Raw genomic sequence first — 18914 nt, forward strand, 5'->3', positions numbered from 1 at the left:
CAAATTCACAAGGCATACTGCATCATATTTATTTATAATATGTTGTCAAGGCTGAGGATGGGCAGAGGAACATGAGGCAACTATCCTTGAGTGATTGAACATGGACATGTGGGACCTAAACTACTATTTGATGTGAGTCAGGCAAACAGACTGGCTGGGAAATATCTGGCTGTAGATTTTTCATTCTGCATCCCATGCAGACATAGGTGAGGAGACGGAAGTTAAGTCTCTACTCCCGGAGATGTAAAGACAAGTGACAACAAATGTGACTCGCTCACCAAACACACTGATCAAAAGCATGAAACTAGACAAGTATGCCGCCACCAGACTGGAAATGGCAGAGAGATGCATATCAGAGGCGAACGATGAAGCAAATGCCAAGGGTGACAGGCTGATGAAAATGGAGAAGATTGGGCATGTGGCCTCCATGAAGATGACTTAGAAGCTCGGTCCAATCGAAATAAACATAAGAATTCCTGGGGTTCCAGAAACCAATAATATAGAACCAATCTTGTGCACAAGAATAAGCCACACATATCTGCAGATCCAAAACTAGAAGCTGGAATCATCTAGAAATGTGTGACCCTTACAAACCTTAAGATGGGCAGATGGATTCTGCAGGCACCATGAGTGACATTGACTCAGTGGCCGTTTCTCTTTTATTTGGCAGAAAAACTGGCCCTTACCTCAGAGGCCTTCAATTAACAGGACACAGTAGATATGTGTAGACAGTTACCTAAGGCGGGGTGGGGGGGGGTCGGTTCGAGGGGGGTAATAATTGAGCCACTATTGCAAGTAAATACATATGCACCCAACTTGGATGATCCACAAATCTAAAAGGAAGCCAAACATATACATGATAATCAACACCAAGATGGCGCTATAGAGGGGTGGGGGATTTTAACACAATTCTTTATTGCAAAGTGGACAGGTCAACGGTTACACCCAGCTCTCTTTCAATAACGGCAATAAAATGCCTACTATTGTGCAACATCAGCATGTAGTGCTTGTATGGAAACTGATGGAATGGAATATTCCTTTTCTCATCCATGCATGACACTGCATACCAAACGGACTTCTGGGTGATCTCGAAGTGATGTAACCTTCACATTTTCTGTTTATGTCCCCACCCCCCCTCCACTGCATTTCATATATTCATTTGAGTGCACATTTCTGATTTATAAACACATTGAGCATTCAATAATTATTTGCACACGTAAACCAAATAATAGTTGCTTTTTTAAAGTTTGATAGTGTATCAATTATTCATAAATATGTTCACATGATTTACAAAGCCTTATCGAATTAAGTGAAGGTGCAAAAAGATTAATATGTTAATTCTTGCATTTGACAGGATTCGATACGAGGCCTGCCCTTTTCAAAATAATTAGAAAAGTGTATTTAAATTGGTACAGACAAATGCAAGTCGGAGAAGAAATCTTTTGGGAGGCTCGGTTGGATCAAACACAGCTGTAATCATACTTTGTGAAGTCAAATACAGCATCTTGTTGCCAGGTTGGCCTTGTAGGCTTGCTGGGTATGCCATAACGTCCTGAGTACAAAGAGAGATAAAGACCCTCTCAATACAGAACGAACACATATGTTGTTTTGCTAAGGTATTCGGGTGAGAGGCCACCCAAGAAACTTGAATAGGCCTTTTTGTTGCCTTACACCTAAACTAGAAGCAAGAAGGGAGGGGCTGGAGAACAGAGACTGGTTCCATCTTTCCATGCAAGGAAATTCCTAAACACTGTTACAATTTGGCAGTTATTTTATATTTTTTGTTTATTAATAGCTTTTATTGCCACTATTTTGTTTATCTTGATAGATAGAACTATACATATTATTGGCGCTAGAATAAGAAGCTGATTTTAATACAATGATAAAAGATATTCCAAGTATGTATTCTTGAGATGCCCAGAAAGCACCAACCTCATGCAATGCTGAAGTGGTTTGTAGGTTACAATCCACCAGGTTTACTGTCTTATGTTAGTAAGTTGGCATCTAGTTCTCATTTCCACCAGAGGCTCTAGGACAGGGGTCTCCAACCTTTGCTATATTGAAAGCTACTTCTGATTATTGAAAACCACGGGGATCTACTGCCTATGGTGTTCAATAAATGTACACGCATGCCAAACAACGTAAACATTGCCGCTAGAGTACCCTAATTATGCTGCAGGGAGCATACAGCATTAATGGTACAGGAGTTGTTTCACGAAAGGTTTACACCTCAGGTCTTTATGGATCAATGTGTACCTTTGCTCTTGAGAGGCGAAAGAGAGAAATGAGGAGAGACAGACAGACAGACAGACAGAATGTTAGAGAAAAAAGTAGAGGAAGACAGAAGAGGTAGTGAGAACAAGACAGAGAAAGACCACAATGACAGAATGAGAGTAAAAAAGGCAAGAGGGAGAATAAAGGAAAGAAAGAAGTAGATAAAGAAAGAGCAAAGGAAAATTGAGAAAGAATGAGGGGAAAAAACAAAGGAGACAAAAGGAAAGAGAAAGAAAGAAAGAAAGAAACTAAGAAGAAAACGAGGAAGAAAAAAGAAAGGAATAAACCAAAGGAGAGCAATGAAGATAGAAGTACAAAAATGAAGGAAGCACAACAGAAAGAGAAAAGAAAGAAAGCAAGAGAAAGAAAAAGAACTAGTTCAGTTCATGTTTATTTGTTTGATTAATTAAAATCTTACAAAACAAATACATTTTAAAATATCTTTAAGTAATCAGTAGTTTAAAAACGTTATGCACAAAATTATGCTGATATTTCATTAAAATGAAATCTAATTAAAACTTTCCTTAAGATTTTTCATGATCACAGATAAAAATTTTACAAAAGCTGAATTCATTGGTAGATCTTTCGGGTTTAGACAAGCCATTACTGCTTGTCTACAAGTCCTTATACCTCGGGCATTAAATAACCTCCTGAGGATTACTTTCCTTTCTGTATCCATTACAGAACACAGAAAGAAAAAGAACTAGAAAAGCATGAAAAGGAAAGGACAAATGAGATAAAGTGAAAGAAACAGAAGAAAAAAGAAAATAAGAAAGAAACAAAGGAGGACTGACATGAATAAAAGGTCAACAGTGAAGGAAGAAGGGAGAAAAAGAAAGAAAAAAGTGCAAACAAATACAAGAGAAAGACAAAGAGGAGGAAATATGGAGGTGGTCATGTTAGCTTCGTGTCCTTACTAGGGTGTGCATGCGGTCGCCGTTCTCCCCACATCTACCTAATTGAGGCATGGAAGAAGATTGCTTACTGGAATGGGAGATGGCGGGGTTGAACACAGCGGGCGCGTTGTTTTATGATGGCATATTGCGGCCATTTGCTGACCTATGCACGGACTATGATATTTAGGGGGACAATTTCTACTGGATGGTACCCGACTTCGGCTATACAAACGATATGGGGCCGATGGGGTGTGGAACCCAAACCTTTTCCCAGCTGTCTCTTCCTTTGCGACACCTCCAATGTCCGTCACTTGACTCGAGCCTTTATGTGGCCCAAAGAGATGATGACCTGGAAGTCCCAATTTCAGATGGTGACTGGGCAAGCGTATCTCAAGCCTTTGAAGCTTAGCATATATTTTCCCCGACCTCGCCTGATTTCCCGCACTGCCAAGTTGCCTCAAGGGACATCCTCCATATGCTGTGGGAATGTCCCCACTTAACCCATTACTGGTGTGAAGTGGTTCGCCTTCTGGCCGAAGCCACTGACCACACTTTAACCCGTTCGCAAAAATTTTGCCTGCTGGGCATCTACCCTCGCCCAGCGAAATACAGATTCACCAACCGCTCCATTGACCCTTTCCTTGGTACTAGCTAAGCATAAGATTACTATGATGTGGAAGAATGACAATGGTCCCCAGATTGAAAGGTGGCAAGCAGATGTAATACGATGGCAACGTTGGAGGGCATCGCTTTGCTTCGTTAAGCACACCAGGACAGGCGCCCCTTGGAACAGACGAGGACTTGTGACGTAATTCTGGCAGATTTTCGGGGAGAGGAGACCGAAAGTGCAAATAATGTCCCCCTAGACACGCCCTTCCTGTTAGGCTCTCTGTACTGTGATATTTGACCCTCCGGCTCTGTTTGCGCCTCCCCTGCATTATAATTCTATCTCACTTTTGGGCTCCGCTCCTACTGCACGATATAGTTTAAGAAGTGCCTACTCATATATCATATCATCGTTGCCTAATACCTTTGCGATTTCCTTGAGGGTGAAAAATGGGGGGTGGTGTCAGGTGCTGCAGGAGCAGGGTATTGGGTTTGAGTGTTTGATTGATCACTTTTTATTAATTTGCTTTAATATGCTCGCTTCATATGTCACCATGTACACTATTATAACAGTGGCAAGCCTTCTTGCTCATGAGTATATGCTTTGAATTGCTATTAATGAATGTTGTTATTATCGGTGCTTCCAGTCCCATTTATTGGTACTGAATATTACTCGAGAGCACGGATGTATATTGTACAACTAAAACTGCTGTGTATATTTCAATTCAATAAAAATCTGTTTAAAACAAAAAACAATTTCAGAAAACGGTAGGCTACATCATCCTCCACTGTCAGCTTTGGAGCCCTCACAGAAACGGGAACCGTGCTTTAAATAACTGCCTTATCAGGTGAGCAGCTGTATATTCTCAAGCCTGTTGACGGGTCATGTGTGATCTACCCAATGGCATCCTGCGAGCTACCAGTAGCTTGTGATCGACCTGTTACAGACACCTGGTCCACATAATCTAATACTACGCCATATTTTGTAAGGAATACAAAAAATAGGAATCACCAGGGAGTGTTCCCATGGGTGACATATATGTCCATCTGGCCACAGACAATACAGTGGGACGACCTGAGGGTTGCGTTACCTGAATTGTGCTTGTACGCTTGCCAGCTGAGTGGTCGCTCCCTTGAGCAGCGGTATCGTTGCTTAGCGCTTCTTGCTTCAAACTGTGTCATTTGAATTGCCTGCAGTATCGTTGCTTAGCGCTTCTTGCTTCAAACTGTGTCATTTGAATTGCCTGCAGTATCGTTGCTTAGCGCTTCTTGCTTCCAACTGTGTCATTTGAATTGCCTGCGGTATCGTTGCTTAGCGCTTCTTACTTCAAACTGTGTCATTTGAATTGCCTGCTGTGCGCTCTGTGTTCCGCTTTGATTATTTCACCGTTCTGATTGCCAGCGCGACTTTCCGACCTGTAAAGCGTATTCCCCCCAAGCGCCCTCCATTTTGTTGTTGTTGTGCTCCTACCTAGCCCGCCCCGCCTCCCAGCTGAGACGCCCTCGCCCCTCCCCCTCCACTATCCATATATGACAGCTGTTCCCGCGCGCAGCGTTCACGCGCAGCGACCGCGCCCAATCCGCGCCGAAGGTGCGCCAAAGGTAAGCCCGTCTACGCCCGTCCGCGCCTGGACCGCGCCCAGCACCAGACCCCCTGCCCCTCGCGCTGCCCAGCCCCCCGCATTACCTACGATGCCGCCACCCTCCTAGCCCTTAACTCCGGCCGCGCCCCAAACTGCGTCCAAGCCGCTCCCGGACACACCCATGGACCTTTCTCCTACTACTCCTGCAAATTCATCGGCACCGACAACCTCTCCGCTACGACCACAACACAGACCCCCGACCCCAACCTCCTACAATGCATCCTTCTCAACACCCGATCAGTCCACAGACACGCCATTGACCTATGGAATCTACTGGACACCATCTCTCCGGACGTCGCCTTCCTAACAGAAACTTGGATGAACGCCTCTTCCGCCCCAGACATCACCATTGCCATCCCAGAAGATTATAAGATCATACGCAAGGACCGTACCGGCCACACAGGAGGAGGAATCGCTATCGTCCATAAGAAGTCAATCCGCATCTCAACCAGCTCTGACGCCAATCTCACCAACTCTGAACACCTTCACTTCCAGATCCAGATCGACCCCAAGACCACACTCAGAGGCACCCTCCTCTACAGACCACCTGGACCCCGCGCAAAATTCAGTGAAGACATCACGGAATTCATCACTCCTCACGCGCTCCCCTCCAAAGACTACATCCTTCTGGGAGACCTCAATTTTCACCTTGAAAAGATCAACGACCGCAACACCACCACCCTCCTGGACAATCTCGCCAACCTCGGACTCAAACAACTGGTCACATCCCCCACCCACATCGCAGGTCACACACTCGACCCCATCTTCACCTCCAGCAATCTCGTCTCCTTCAACCACACTACGGAGCTCCTCTGGACTGACCACAGCTGCGTTCACTTCACCTACAACAAACCAAAACCCACCAACCACCTCCAACCAACTCTGCAAAGAAACTGGAACAAAATCACCACGGACCAGATCTCCGCATCGCTCCTTCTAAACACCCCAGCCCACTCTTCTAACGCAAACGAAGCCGCCGCCAACCTCACCCTATGGTTATCCAACACCGCCGACACCTTAGCACCACTGAAGAAACGTCAAAACAAACCTACCAGCAAAAAGGCCTCATGGTTTAACGATGATCTTAAGAAGTCCAAGAAACTCTGCCGCTCCCTCGAAAAGGCCTGGAAAAAAGACCCAACTACTAGCACAAAAGACGCCTTCAAAAACGCCACTCGCACCCACCACCAACTAATCCGAAAGGCCAAGAAAACAGCATTCAAGGATCGACTTGACAACAACGCCCACAACAGCAAGGAACTTTTCAACATCGTCAAGGAATTTTCCAATCCCTCGGCCAACTCCAACGACATCACCCCCTCTCAAACCCTCTGCGACTCCTTAGCCTCATTCTTCCACAACAAGATCGCAGACATCAACAACAGCTTCGACAACCAACCCGGAAACCAACCCACCCTATCTTTTGCTGAACATTCTCCCCCCGTGAACACCCTTAACGACTGGAACCCAATCTCCACTGAGGACACAATCCGCCTGATGAATTCCATCCACTCAGGATCCCCCACAGACCCGTGTCCTCACCACATCTTCAACAAAGCAGACTCCGTCATAGCACCGCACCTCCGAGACGTCATCAACAGCTCTCTCAACTCCGCCACCTTCCCGGAAGACTGGAAACACGCTGAACTCACCGCCCTTCTGAAGAAACCCACAGCGGACCCCACCGAACTCAAAAATTACCGCCCCATCTCGCTCCTTCCATTCCCGGCCAAAGTCATCGAGAAAGCTGTCAACAACCAGCTCGCCGCCTTCCTCGAAGCCAACAAATCCCTCGACCCCTCACAATCTGGCTTCCGAGCAAAACACAGCACTGAGACCGCCCTCATCGCAGCAACAGACGACATTCGAACTCTACTGGACAATGGAGACACAGTCGCCCTCATCCTCCTCGACCTCTCTGCAGCATTTGACACAGTCTGCCACAGCACCCTTTTACAACGCCTCAATAACATCGGAATCCAAGGAAAAGCACTTGAATGGATCACCTCGTTCCTCACCGGAAGAACTCAGAAAGTCCGCCTCCCACCATTCAAGTCCAAAGCCACTGAAGTCATCTATGGAGTACCACAAGGATCCTCACTCAGCCCCACCCTCTTCAACGTATACATGAGCCCCCTCGCGACCATCGCCCGCCAACACAACCTCAACATCATCTCTTACGCGGATGACACTCAACTTATCCTTTCTCTCACCAATGACCCCAGCACCGCCAAAACTAACCTACACGAAGGAATGAAAGAAGTTGCCGAATGGATGAAACAAAGCCGTCTGAAACTGAACTCAGACAAAACAGAAGTCCTCATCTTAGGTACATCCCCCTCTGCATGGGACGACTCCTGGTGGCCGGAAGCCCTCGGAAAGGCACCCATCCCGACAGACCACGCACGGAACTTAGGCATCATCCTGGACTCTTCACTCTCAATGAATAGACAAGTCAGCGCCGTATCCTCTTCCTGCTTCAACATTCTTCGCATGCTTAGAAAAACATTTCGCTGGATCCCCACCGAAACAAGGAAAACAGTTACCCATGCCCTAGTCACGAGCCGACTGGACTACGGAAACACCCTCTACGCAGGCACTACCGCTAAACTCCAGAAGAAACTCCAACGAATCCAAAACGCCTCAGCCAGGATCATATTAGACATCCCACGCAACGAACACATCTCCGGTCACCTTAAAGACCTCCACTGGCTACCCGTCAACAAGAGGATCACTTTCCGACTGCTAACCCACGCACACAAATCACTCTACGACATCGGACCAGAATGCCTCAACTCACGACTGTCCTTCTACACCCCCTCCCGCCAACTATGGTCTTCCAGCCAAGCCCTCGCCACTGTTCCTCGCATCAACAAGACCACCATGGGAGGCAGATCCTTCTCATACCTGGCTGCTAAAACATGGAACTCACTCCCCGCTTACCTTCGCCTTACCCAGAACCACCTAGCATTCAGAAAGCAACTTAAAACGTGGATATTTGACAAGTAATCCTCCTCCCCTTTCTAAGCGCCTTGGGACCCTCTGGGTATGTAGTGCGCTATATAAATTCTCTGACTTGACTTGACTTGACTTGTCAGATTGGCCAGTGTTTTCACTACTGCCAGTCTGACATGCGCCGTTAAGGCTCCTGCAATCAACAGCTGAAAGGCATCTGAGAAGCAGAGCAAAGCACTTTAGGTGAAAATGGAGCGCAGTGTTTGCCTGCTCCAGCCAATCCTAGCACTGCTCTTGTGCTGTTTAGCATTGTAAGCAGTAAGAGACCAGTGTTTGGACTGGCTTGGATGCCAGTGTCCAGCGAGAAGTTAAGGCAGAAGGAACTTCGGATATACGTGCCCTGCAGAATATCGTCAAGAAAGGGAAGGTTATTTTTATATTTATTTACATTTTTAATGTACCCCACCACTTTTAAAATGTAGCAGCTGCCATTGTCAGGAGGATGCTTACATAGATGAAAGGCATTGGCCACAATAGGAAAGTTACAGGGAAAGATGCTTGAATTCACTAAGGTATGAACAATTGTGCACCGAGCACTCCTATTTTATTCCAAATTTTTCTAAGTCTGAACCTGATATTATGATCTGTGTGCTGCGACTGATTGAGTGTACCCAAACACTCTACAAAGTAACATGAAAGTGTGGCTGGTTAACAGGCAGTTAACACAGGCTCAGTTGCGCACAACTTCAGTGAATTCTATTGATCAAACCTTTTTAAACATTTCAACACATATTTTTATTCATATGTTTTTTACTAATCAGTCAAGCTTATTTCAACACGACATACTGTGCTTTTACATAAACACATGAATTTCCATTTGCTAAACCAAAATCAAACAAATATAAACATTGAGAACACATTAAATTTTTCTTGTATGCATCGTAGTCCGCCCAATGCATTTCGGGACAAATGTAGAGTCCCTTCGTCAGGGGCAATGCTGCAAAATAACATATACAGGCACATCAGTCTCTTTTATATATCTTACACATGGTTCAATTCAATTTTAGTGTTTCCACCACCAAAGAAAAACCAAATGAAAACACACCCATAGTGCATTAACCAACCAATACTCCTTAGCCCAAAGAGCGTATACAAACTACTCACATTTACACACAAGTAAATGTACTTCTTGTGAGCTTCGTTTCTTCTAGGTCCAAACAAACTATGAAAAAGCAATGTTGAAAAGAATCAGGCTACCGCCTCAAAAAGCGTGCGTAAAGACTCTGACCACAGTGCACTCAAGCGTTATATAAAGGCATACCTGTATATACTTCAGGTACCTGCGTTCTGAAAACCCTTTCTCCTCTCAATGTGTGATCATTAGTTCGATACCTATCTGCAACAAAAAGGTAGAATACTCAATATGCTATACGTTTCCGTGGTTAACCCTAACAAAAGCTCAATACCTCACTCTATAAGGATCCTTACCGTTTAAAACAGAAAGCGCAGCTCATCAAACAATCCACACGAAAACCTTCCGACATTCGGAGTCTCCCGCGTTTGCGCTACCAGTATCAGTTCCTGGTTAAACTACTGTAACCTTCATCCCAATTGGTTGCATCGGAGATGCTCTACACCAATCAAAAGCGAGCTGCCAATCCTGATCGTATACGTCACGCGTAACTACGGCGACGGAACTCTAACGCTATCGTACTTGCCAGCCTTAACTATCTACCTGCTACGAGCAAACAAAACATGGTCATAAAATACTGATTGCTGGTTGCAATAATGATATTCAGACATATATTTAAATACCCGGCAAGTTCTGTATTAAACCGAACTGAAAGACGCGTAGCATATCATAATGCAACAAAAACGCGAACACACGTGCTAGTTCAAACCTCGTATCACCTCAAGTTTCAAAAAACTTTATTAAACCCAACAGGCACGCAACAGTCACTGTCTTTGATCAGTGTCAATAAAAAAACCACCAGATGTAAAGTTCCACACCAAGAGTGAAAAAAGTAAAAAAAGGTAAAAGAAAGGTAAAGAAAAAGATGTGCTAAGAAAACCATTAAACAGTAGTATACATAAATGGATGAGACCAAAATCAGAAGTTTGTGTTAACAAACAATCAGTTTTAAGCAATGATATTATGAATACATTTTGATGACGAAACCAAATCAGGAATTTGTTGTAAAAAACCAATTATAAACAGTGGTATACAATCCCTACAGCAGATTCAATATATCACATTACAAACACGTTTACAAGTGGTCACAAAAAGCTGCTTAACTCAATCCGGTCATTCAATCCCCCAGGGGTCAGTGTCCCCAACATTTTTATCCAAAAAGATTCTCTCTGTAGTAATTTCTTATTCCTGTCACAACCCTCTGTGATTGATACTGTCTCTAGAATAGTAAATCTGAGTTGGGCTATAGTATGTTTTTTTTCTAGCCAATGTGTTGCTAAGGATGATGTCATGGATTTATTTCGTATTCTGCTTTTATGTTCTGAGATACGAATTTTCAATTTCCGCTCGGTTTTTCCCACATATAAAAGTCCGCAAGGACATTTAATAGTGTAAATAACCTGGTTATTGTTACAGTCTCCTTCACATTTCAACTTGATGGTTCTTCCAGATTGAGGATGCGTAATCACATTACCAACCATCACATTGTTGCAATGCACACAGTTTGTGCATCTCCTCATCCCTTTGTATTCCTTCTTTTTAATGGACTCTGAATGTTTCAACAATTCTTTCAGGTTTTTTGACCGAGTGTAAGCGAACAAAGGTTTATCGCTAAAGCTGTTGTGAAAATCATTTTCTTGCTGAAGGAGTTCCCATCTTTGTTGTATGATGTTTTTCAGCTTTTGTGAGTTAACTGAGTATTTAGAGACAAACACATTCCGTCTCTGTGCTTCTTTGTGTTTTTGTACTAATAAGTCAGTACGGTTTTTCTCAATGGCTTTATTTTGCGCTGTATCCAGTATATCAATCGGATAGCCTCTTTTTATGTAGTTTTCCTTGTATTCCTTGATATACTCCAAGCATTCATTCTGTCCTGTGACTATTCTCCTGAGAATAGTCATAATATCATTGCTTAAAACTGATTGTTTGTTAACACAAACTTCTGATTTTGGTCTCATCCATTTATGTATACTACTGTTTAATGGTTTTCTTAGCACATCTTTTTCTTTACCTTTTTTTACTTTTTTCACTCTTGGTGTGGAACTTTACATCTGGTGGTTTTTTTATTGACACTGATCAAAGACAGTGACTGTTGCGTGCCTGTTGGGTTTAATAAAGTTTTTTGAAACTTGAGGTGATACGAGGTTTGAACTAGCACGTGTGTTCGCGTTTTTGTTGCATTATGATATGCTACGCGTCTTTCAGTTCGGTTTAATACAGAACTTGCCGGGTATTTAAATATATGTCTGAATATCATTATTGCAACTAGCAATCAGTATTTTATGACCATGTTTTGTTTGCTCGTAGCAGGTAGATAGTTGAGGCTGGCAAGTACGATAGCGTTAGAGTTCCGTCGCCGTAGTTACGCGTGACGTATACGATCAGGATTGGCAGCTCGCTTTTGATTGGTGTAGAGCATCTCCGATGCAACCAATTGGGATGAAGGTTACAGTAGTTTAACCAGGAACTGATACTGGTAGCGCAAACGCGGGAGACTCCGAATGTCGGAAGGTTTTCGTGTGGATTGTTTGATGAGCTGCGCTTTCTGTTTTAAACTGTAAGGATCCTTATAGAGTGAGGTATTGAGCTTTTGTTAGGGTTAACCACGGAAACGTATAGCATATTGAGTATTCTACCTTTTTGTTGCAGATAGGTATCGAACTAATGATCACACATTGAGAGGAGAAAGGGTTTTCAGAACGCAGGTACCTGAAGTATATACAGGTATGCCTTTATATAACGCTTGAGTGCACTGTGGTCAGAGTCTTTACGCACGCTTTTTGAGGCGGTAGCCTGATTCTTTTCAACATTGCTTTTTCATAGTTTGTTTGGACCTAGAAGAAACGAAGCTCACAAGAAGTACATTTACTTGTGTGTAAATGTGAGTAGTTTGTATACGCTCTTTGGGCTAAGGAGTATTGGTTGGTTAATGCACTATGGGTGTGTTTTCATTTGGTTTTTCTTTGGTGGTGGAAACACTAAAATTGAATTGAACCATGTGTAAGATATATAAAAGAGACTGATGTGCCTGTATATGTTATTTTGCAGCATTGCCCCTGACGAAGGGACTCTACATTTGTCCCGAAATGCATTGGGCGGACTACGATGCATACAAGAAAAATTTAATGTGTTCTCAATGTTTATATTTGTTTGATTTTGGTTTAGCAAATGGAAATTCATGTGTTTATGTAAAAGCACAGTATGTCGTGTTGAAATAAGCTTGACTGATTAGTAAAAAACATATGAATAAAAATATGTGTTGAAATGTTTAAAAAGGTTTGATCAATAGAATTCACTGAAGTTGTGCGCAACTGAGCCTGTGTTAACTGCCTGTTAACCAGCCACACTTTCATGAATTCACTAAGGTGGCAGAGCAGGAAAATGTATTCCAAAATAAACATGCTTCATTCAGACGCTGTGGGAGGAGGAGAACCCAGGCGTACACTGGCACGCCTCCTGCATACCCAGGGAGGACAGGCAAAGTTGCGGCAATTGCTGGCTAAGGGGGAGAAATATTTGGGTACAACCCTGACATTCTCAATGCATTTTGGCCTTTTTAAACTGAGCTTTATTCTACCAATACGAGCTGCTCGACGGGAGGTACTTGCTTTATTAGGAAGGCTCCAATGGTATTGTGATTAGACCTTAAGCCCAGGCCATCACCATAGCCAAAGTAATATGCTGAGCAGTAGGGCATGCAAGAGTGTACTGAGTTTATAAGAAGTTTGGTGAGGTACTGGCCATATTTGAGGAGAGAAGGGCACACCCCTCGCTCCCAGGCTAAAGCGCGATGTACTGTTCTTCCTCCGGACCCTGGTTGTTAATTAATATGGAATATAAAATACCAGTAAAGTTGGTTGATAGGAGGTTCCTTCCCTATATGCTGGTTTGGTGCTGCTAAAGCCATCGGGATTCTTTCGGAACTGCCTACAGCAGACCCAAGACCTTCTGACCTTCAGAAGACTCCTCAAGACCTGGCTTTTCGAACAGTAGCAGCATTCCCCACCCCAGTGCCTTGAGACCCTCACAGGTATGTGGTGCACTTTACAAATGCCTTGATTGATTGATTGATTGATTGATTGATTGATTGATCTTCACACAATGTTCACTTTGCTTTATCACCTGCCAACTAAACTTCGGGTTGAAGTTCTTTCTCTGAATGCGAAAAGAGGTTCAAGTAGGGGGTTCTATTCATGGTCCTTTGCAGGGTAGGCCAGAGCGAAGGCATCAGAGGATAGATATTGTATGCATCACCTCAGGCTAGCTAGGGAGTAAAGAGCTTGTTATCAGATCCCCTCCTGATCTTGGGGGCAGGGCATCCGCTATCAGGTGCTGCTGGTGTGGAAGGTCGGGTTTATGAAGTGCGGAAGTCTGCATCTTTGGATGAAGCCAGGTGCAAGGGTCAATCTCCGAACCGCACTGGTATTGATCGTATGGAGTGTATTGCTGAGTGTAAGTTAGCATTCACAAACATGCTGTATTTTTAACCCTATACCGATTTGTTGTTCTGTCTTTTCATATTTACATTATGAGAAAAGTAAAATAAAGTTAAAAAAAGAAGATCTGAGCATCGTCAAGGATTCCATGGTGACACTGATGGCAGAACATGGAGTAGTGATGAGGTGGGGAAGAGGTCCCATCGATCCCAGCAAGATTTAGGGCCTGATTTATATCTCGTCGGAAGGGTTACTCCATCACACCAGTGACGGATATCCCGCCCGCTGAAATATAAATCCAATAAGATATCATGGAATTTAGATTTCGGCAGACAGTTGTGACGGAGTAACCCATATTCAAAGATATACATACTTAGTCTATTGTAATAAACAATTTGAATTATACATACATTTATTACCCAGATCGTCTGGACCTAAAATGATACAGCAACCACTTCAACAATATCTCCTGAGCTGGAAGTAAAGCTTGATACCGGCAATAGCCCCCAGGGCCAGCTAAGACTGTCTAACAAACTAAGACATGCATTACGCTGCAGCAGGTTAATGGGCAGAAAAAAAGAGAATGTGAAGTGGTGTAATGGGACGGAGAACTTCAGATGAAGAGCTGGGTAATGTGGTGCTGTTGAACGAATTTAAATGGGGCGGCAATTATTATTGATGGTACTAGTTTTTGATTTCTTACTTTAGGTGTATAACCATCAAATTAAAATTACAATTTTAAAAAGGATTTAATGCATAAGACACTAGTGGGTTACCTGGGCACTAAGAGGTCTATGAAAACACAAATAAGCTCCATGTTAAGAACATATTCTTACAATTTAAGACTTCAAGAATATCAGTGCTTTTCTGCTGGAGGAATGTATGACAACATTACGTCATCATTAATGCTGCTTTAATATAGTGTACTTAAGTGTGTTATATAGTTCTCTTCAGCTGCAAATCGTTCTAAATCAGGTTTCTAGAATTGAGACTGAGGGGGTTATTTGGACTTTGAGGCATGTGGGACATCAGTGAGTGGGTATACACTTTAAATAGAGCGGAGGGACATCTTACCATTGTTGGTGGGTGTCTGCCAAACTCTAAATAACCAACTAACTCTCGCAGAGTTGTGCCAAAAGCTTCCATCATCGGTCCGCTTTGCTGGCTTTCAGTTAAGTCGTGCTTCGTGCCGATTATAAGGGTCTGTTCCAGGTTATATGAAAAATCTGATCAATCCAGATCAGCCTCTTGACCAGCACAGGGCAAACTGGTAGTTGTTGGAATGAACGTTGCAAAATTGGGAAGAATTACTTTGCAGAATTACTTTGTTGCCAATTGACTTATTTGCTTTTAGTTCTCCTTTTTTTTCCTTTTCCACATCATAAGGATTTCACTATACACTGTAAATGTTCTTTTATTCGACCGTAACGAGTAACTGTATGCTCCCTTGAGTCGGTCTAGGTTTGAGAACATTCTCATAAAAACTCTTTCACTCTCGGAGACCCAGGTATAATAATGTAGATACAAACTAGAATATCCCCCTACACATCTTCGATTAGTATAGAAAGCGTTCCTAGGGATGGCTAGATTAAAATGCGTAGGAGATAGGGACAGCAGCTTTGTGGCTCATGTGGCTTGCTGCTGGGACAGCTTACAGCTCTTGTGTTTATGTGTGAATGATTACATGGCCATCTGGAAACATGTTAAAAAAAAAACTATTTTATTCTGCTCCCTGCACCACATTATTAAAGCTATTTTGCATCCTTGTATAAATCAAATTCCCTTTTGTACCCATGTTGGGCTTGGATGCTCTCACAGGTCTTTAGCGCTTGACAAATTTGCATGAATTGGATCAATGCTGAAATTAACAGAACAAACAGGCAGCTCATTGCTTCTTACGGTTCCTTTCAAAGATTGATTGCCCCCATTTGTAGCACACATAAGATGACTTATAAATATCGTCACGGCATGACATTGTGAAAGCTTGATACTATGATGATACACTAACCCAGGTCTCGATTGCCACTAATTTTCTGGAAGTCAAGCCCATCTCTCTCCAATAGCAGTCTAGATACTTTAAACGGGCTGAGATTTAACACAGACAAATCTAAGGTGATGGCAGTCAATTCTGCAATAAAAAGCCGACTGATAAAAGGTTAGAAGCCCTGGATGGTGTTAATGCCGGATGCTGCCTCGCTGTCGGGTTTGATCAGCCTATGAACCTGGATAGTCACACCTGAACGATGGTCCCGAAAGCTCTTTCCTGCTGCAATGGGTTGTTGTCAGGTGGATCCTTCATTCTCAATGAAGGTTTAGAAAAGAAGCACTGGCATCAATTCAGGTACATAATGGCAGTGATCTAAACTGGGAAGCGTCCATAAACGATACACATTAACTGCAGGTTTGTTGAACAAGGAGACGATTGCGCTGAAGGGCTGGAGCCTTCTGAAGCACCATCTGCTTTTTGCTGGCTCTTCAGTTACTTTAGAGTTTTGTTTAGCAGGATTTTAGCAGAATGTGGTCATGCATTTCTTTCATATGCGATGGTCCCTCTAACCGCAATAACTGCTGTTAATTACCCTTCATGCAGTTACAGGATAATCTGCACGTGAGGGCGCGTAACAAAGGGAGGGTGACTGACAGACGATATTGCTCTGCAGGTAAGGGCAAAAAGGCTATTAGCAACCTCCCACCCCCACTCCCCTATGAAGAACGCAATGGGAGCAGGAGCTGCCTCTCGCGTGGAGCATGGGTGGGAAGTAGTGATCCCATTCTCCTCAGCACTCCTTCGGTCTCCTCCATCAAAGCAGCCTTTTCAGAAGCTGCTATCTGGGCTCCTTCCTTTGCTTCCCTGAAGAGGTGTCCAAGTCCACTGCCACAGAGTAGAAATAAATAAACATGTCAGTTTTTCAACTTTTCTGAAACTGATTGAGCTTCCTCCTCAACACAGCAAGGGGAGGTGCCCACAGTCGAGGGCAGCATTTGCCCTACGCTTCAGGTGGAGCACAGCTGGCCTTTACTCATAGAGTGCCATGGGCGAAACCGAATTTGGTGCCCCATCCCTCCACTCACCTTCTTTAATTGTCTATGTAATGAAAATTTGGGCGGAGGAGGATGAAGGCGGCAAGGTTAAGGCCACCATGAAAAAGAAACAAAAAAATGCAGAGAAGTGAATCAACAGCCTTCAGAAAAAGTGTTTAAACACTATTTTATTTGGACTGAATCGGAGGTATACTTACAGGGAGGTCCAGCGCCCTTCCGGAGGTTGACGCGTTGGTCCAGCTTTCACATGCTAAAGGCGGGCCCTGGCTTGTCCCTCTGCGCTTCCTATTCTCCCCAGTGCCCACCCACACCCCGGAAGACAGGGAGCTGGCAGCACCGAATGATCTCTGAACTGAGCTATAGTAGAAGGATAGTCTATAACAGACCCTTCTAATTGACTGTCCAGCAACAATCTATCAAGATTGCAAATTACAGTATCCAGGTGTCTGAATACTATGTAACAACATCACTACACCTCACATCCCCATATTTCATACTCATTCACACTGGCGCCTTTTGCCTCGAGGTTCTGACATGTTTTAAGGCTGCTCCGATCTTAAATATTATCCCATCAGCACTTGGAAATGCCTTCAGTGGCGGCTCACAACAGTAATGCTGTAGGGCGGGGAGGGGGGAGCAAGGGCGGGGCAGGGTAGGGGGTAGTGGAGTCTGACATACGACTGCAAAGGTAAACGTAAATAAATAAATAAATATCTTCAGTCGTATGTTGGACTTCAATATCCCCCCACCCAGCCCTGCTCCCCACCCCACAGCGTTACTGCTGCGAGCCGCCACTGCTTTCTAGAAATACATTGACGCAACTGTGTTTTATGTCATTAAATCTATATGGCCCTCGTATTTGTGCTGTTGTGGAAAAGAGGCCTCTTGATTAGGTGTATTCAGCTTACATTTAATAGTTGTTCCTGATATAATTAAAGGACGTGTCTTTGCCTGACACATTTAGGTGTAACTGAACTTCATTCCTTTCCCTGTATTTCAGGAGCCAGAACAGCACCTGCCCACTATGCCAAGGGCACTCGCGGCTCTTGGAAGGCGGATGGCAGAGACAAGTTGGAAACTGAGTGACAGCAAAAACATAAAGTATGGTTTTGAGACAAATGACATGTTACGTAAACAACTGTGCAAGCTCCCAATGCAACTTGGTGAGACCATACTGATAAAGGGACGGTTAAACAACTGGGGTTTTCTATAACACAGTCTCAAAAAGAGTCGGTTGTCAAGTTCTATTTTTCTTAAAGGCAAAAGAAAATGAAGAAAGCTCAAAGTTTCCTCCATGACATGCTAGTCTCCGGTTCTGCAGATGACTACAGACTCTACTAAGCTAATAAAAGGTGAGATGCACTCTCAGGACATCACAGTTTGATGCAAAATGTGGCACATCAGACAAAAGTTGCAAAAATTCTCAGTCTGTCTCAGGGCTTTGACAACAGCTTCACTACAGACCTGAGGTCCATTTAAAATCCTTTGTCTTCAATTAACGAGGCTTAGGGGTGCGTTATTGGCAAAGGAAGTACCTCAATGTCGGTTAACAAGAGTTGATCAAACCGCATACTTCTCTCTTCTGATCCCCATGGTGAAGTAGGTGAGTAGGGGCAAAAGAAAAGCTCCACCTGACTCCATCCCTGTGGAACAATCTTCTCCTACAGTTGAGCCAAATCCCTCTTTATAGGAGTCCTGAAAAGCCCTAGTGGCCATCCCCTCTGGCAGTCTGGAGCCTATGTCAGTTGTGTGCTAGGCATGGACTATGTCCTGAAATTATGCATCATTCGTTTTTATGGGTTCTACTGTGCCGCCGTCATGTTTTTTGTTACCTTGACTAAGGGGTGATTCAGTTCTTCTGGGCCCCACA

General features: G+C 43.7%; 1 protein-coding gene across 3 annotated transcripts in view; it reads right to left on the reverse strand.

The window, feature by feature from the left end:
- EFCAB11 (EF-hand calcium binding domain 11) overlaps nt 1-18914 on the reverse strand; it is a 460557-nt gene that overhangs the window by 252916 nt on the left and 188727 nt on the right. The window lies entirely within an intron of this gene.

This window comes from Lissotriton vulgaris, chromosome 9, assembly GCF_964263255.1.
Source record: "Lissotriton vulgaris chromosome 9, aLisVul1.2, whole genome shotgun sequence".
NCBI classification, from domain to species: domain Eukaryota; kingdom Metazoa; phylum Chordata; class Amphibia; order Caudata; family Salamandridae; genus Lissotriton; species Lissotriton vulgaris.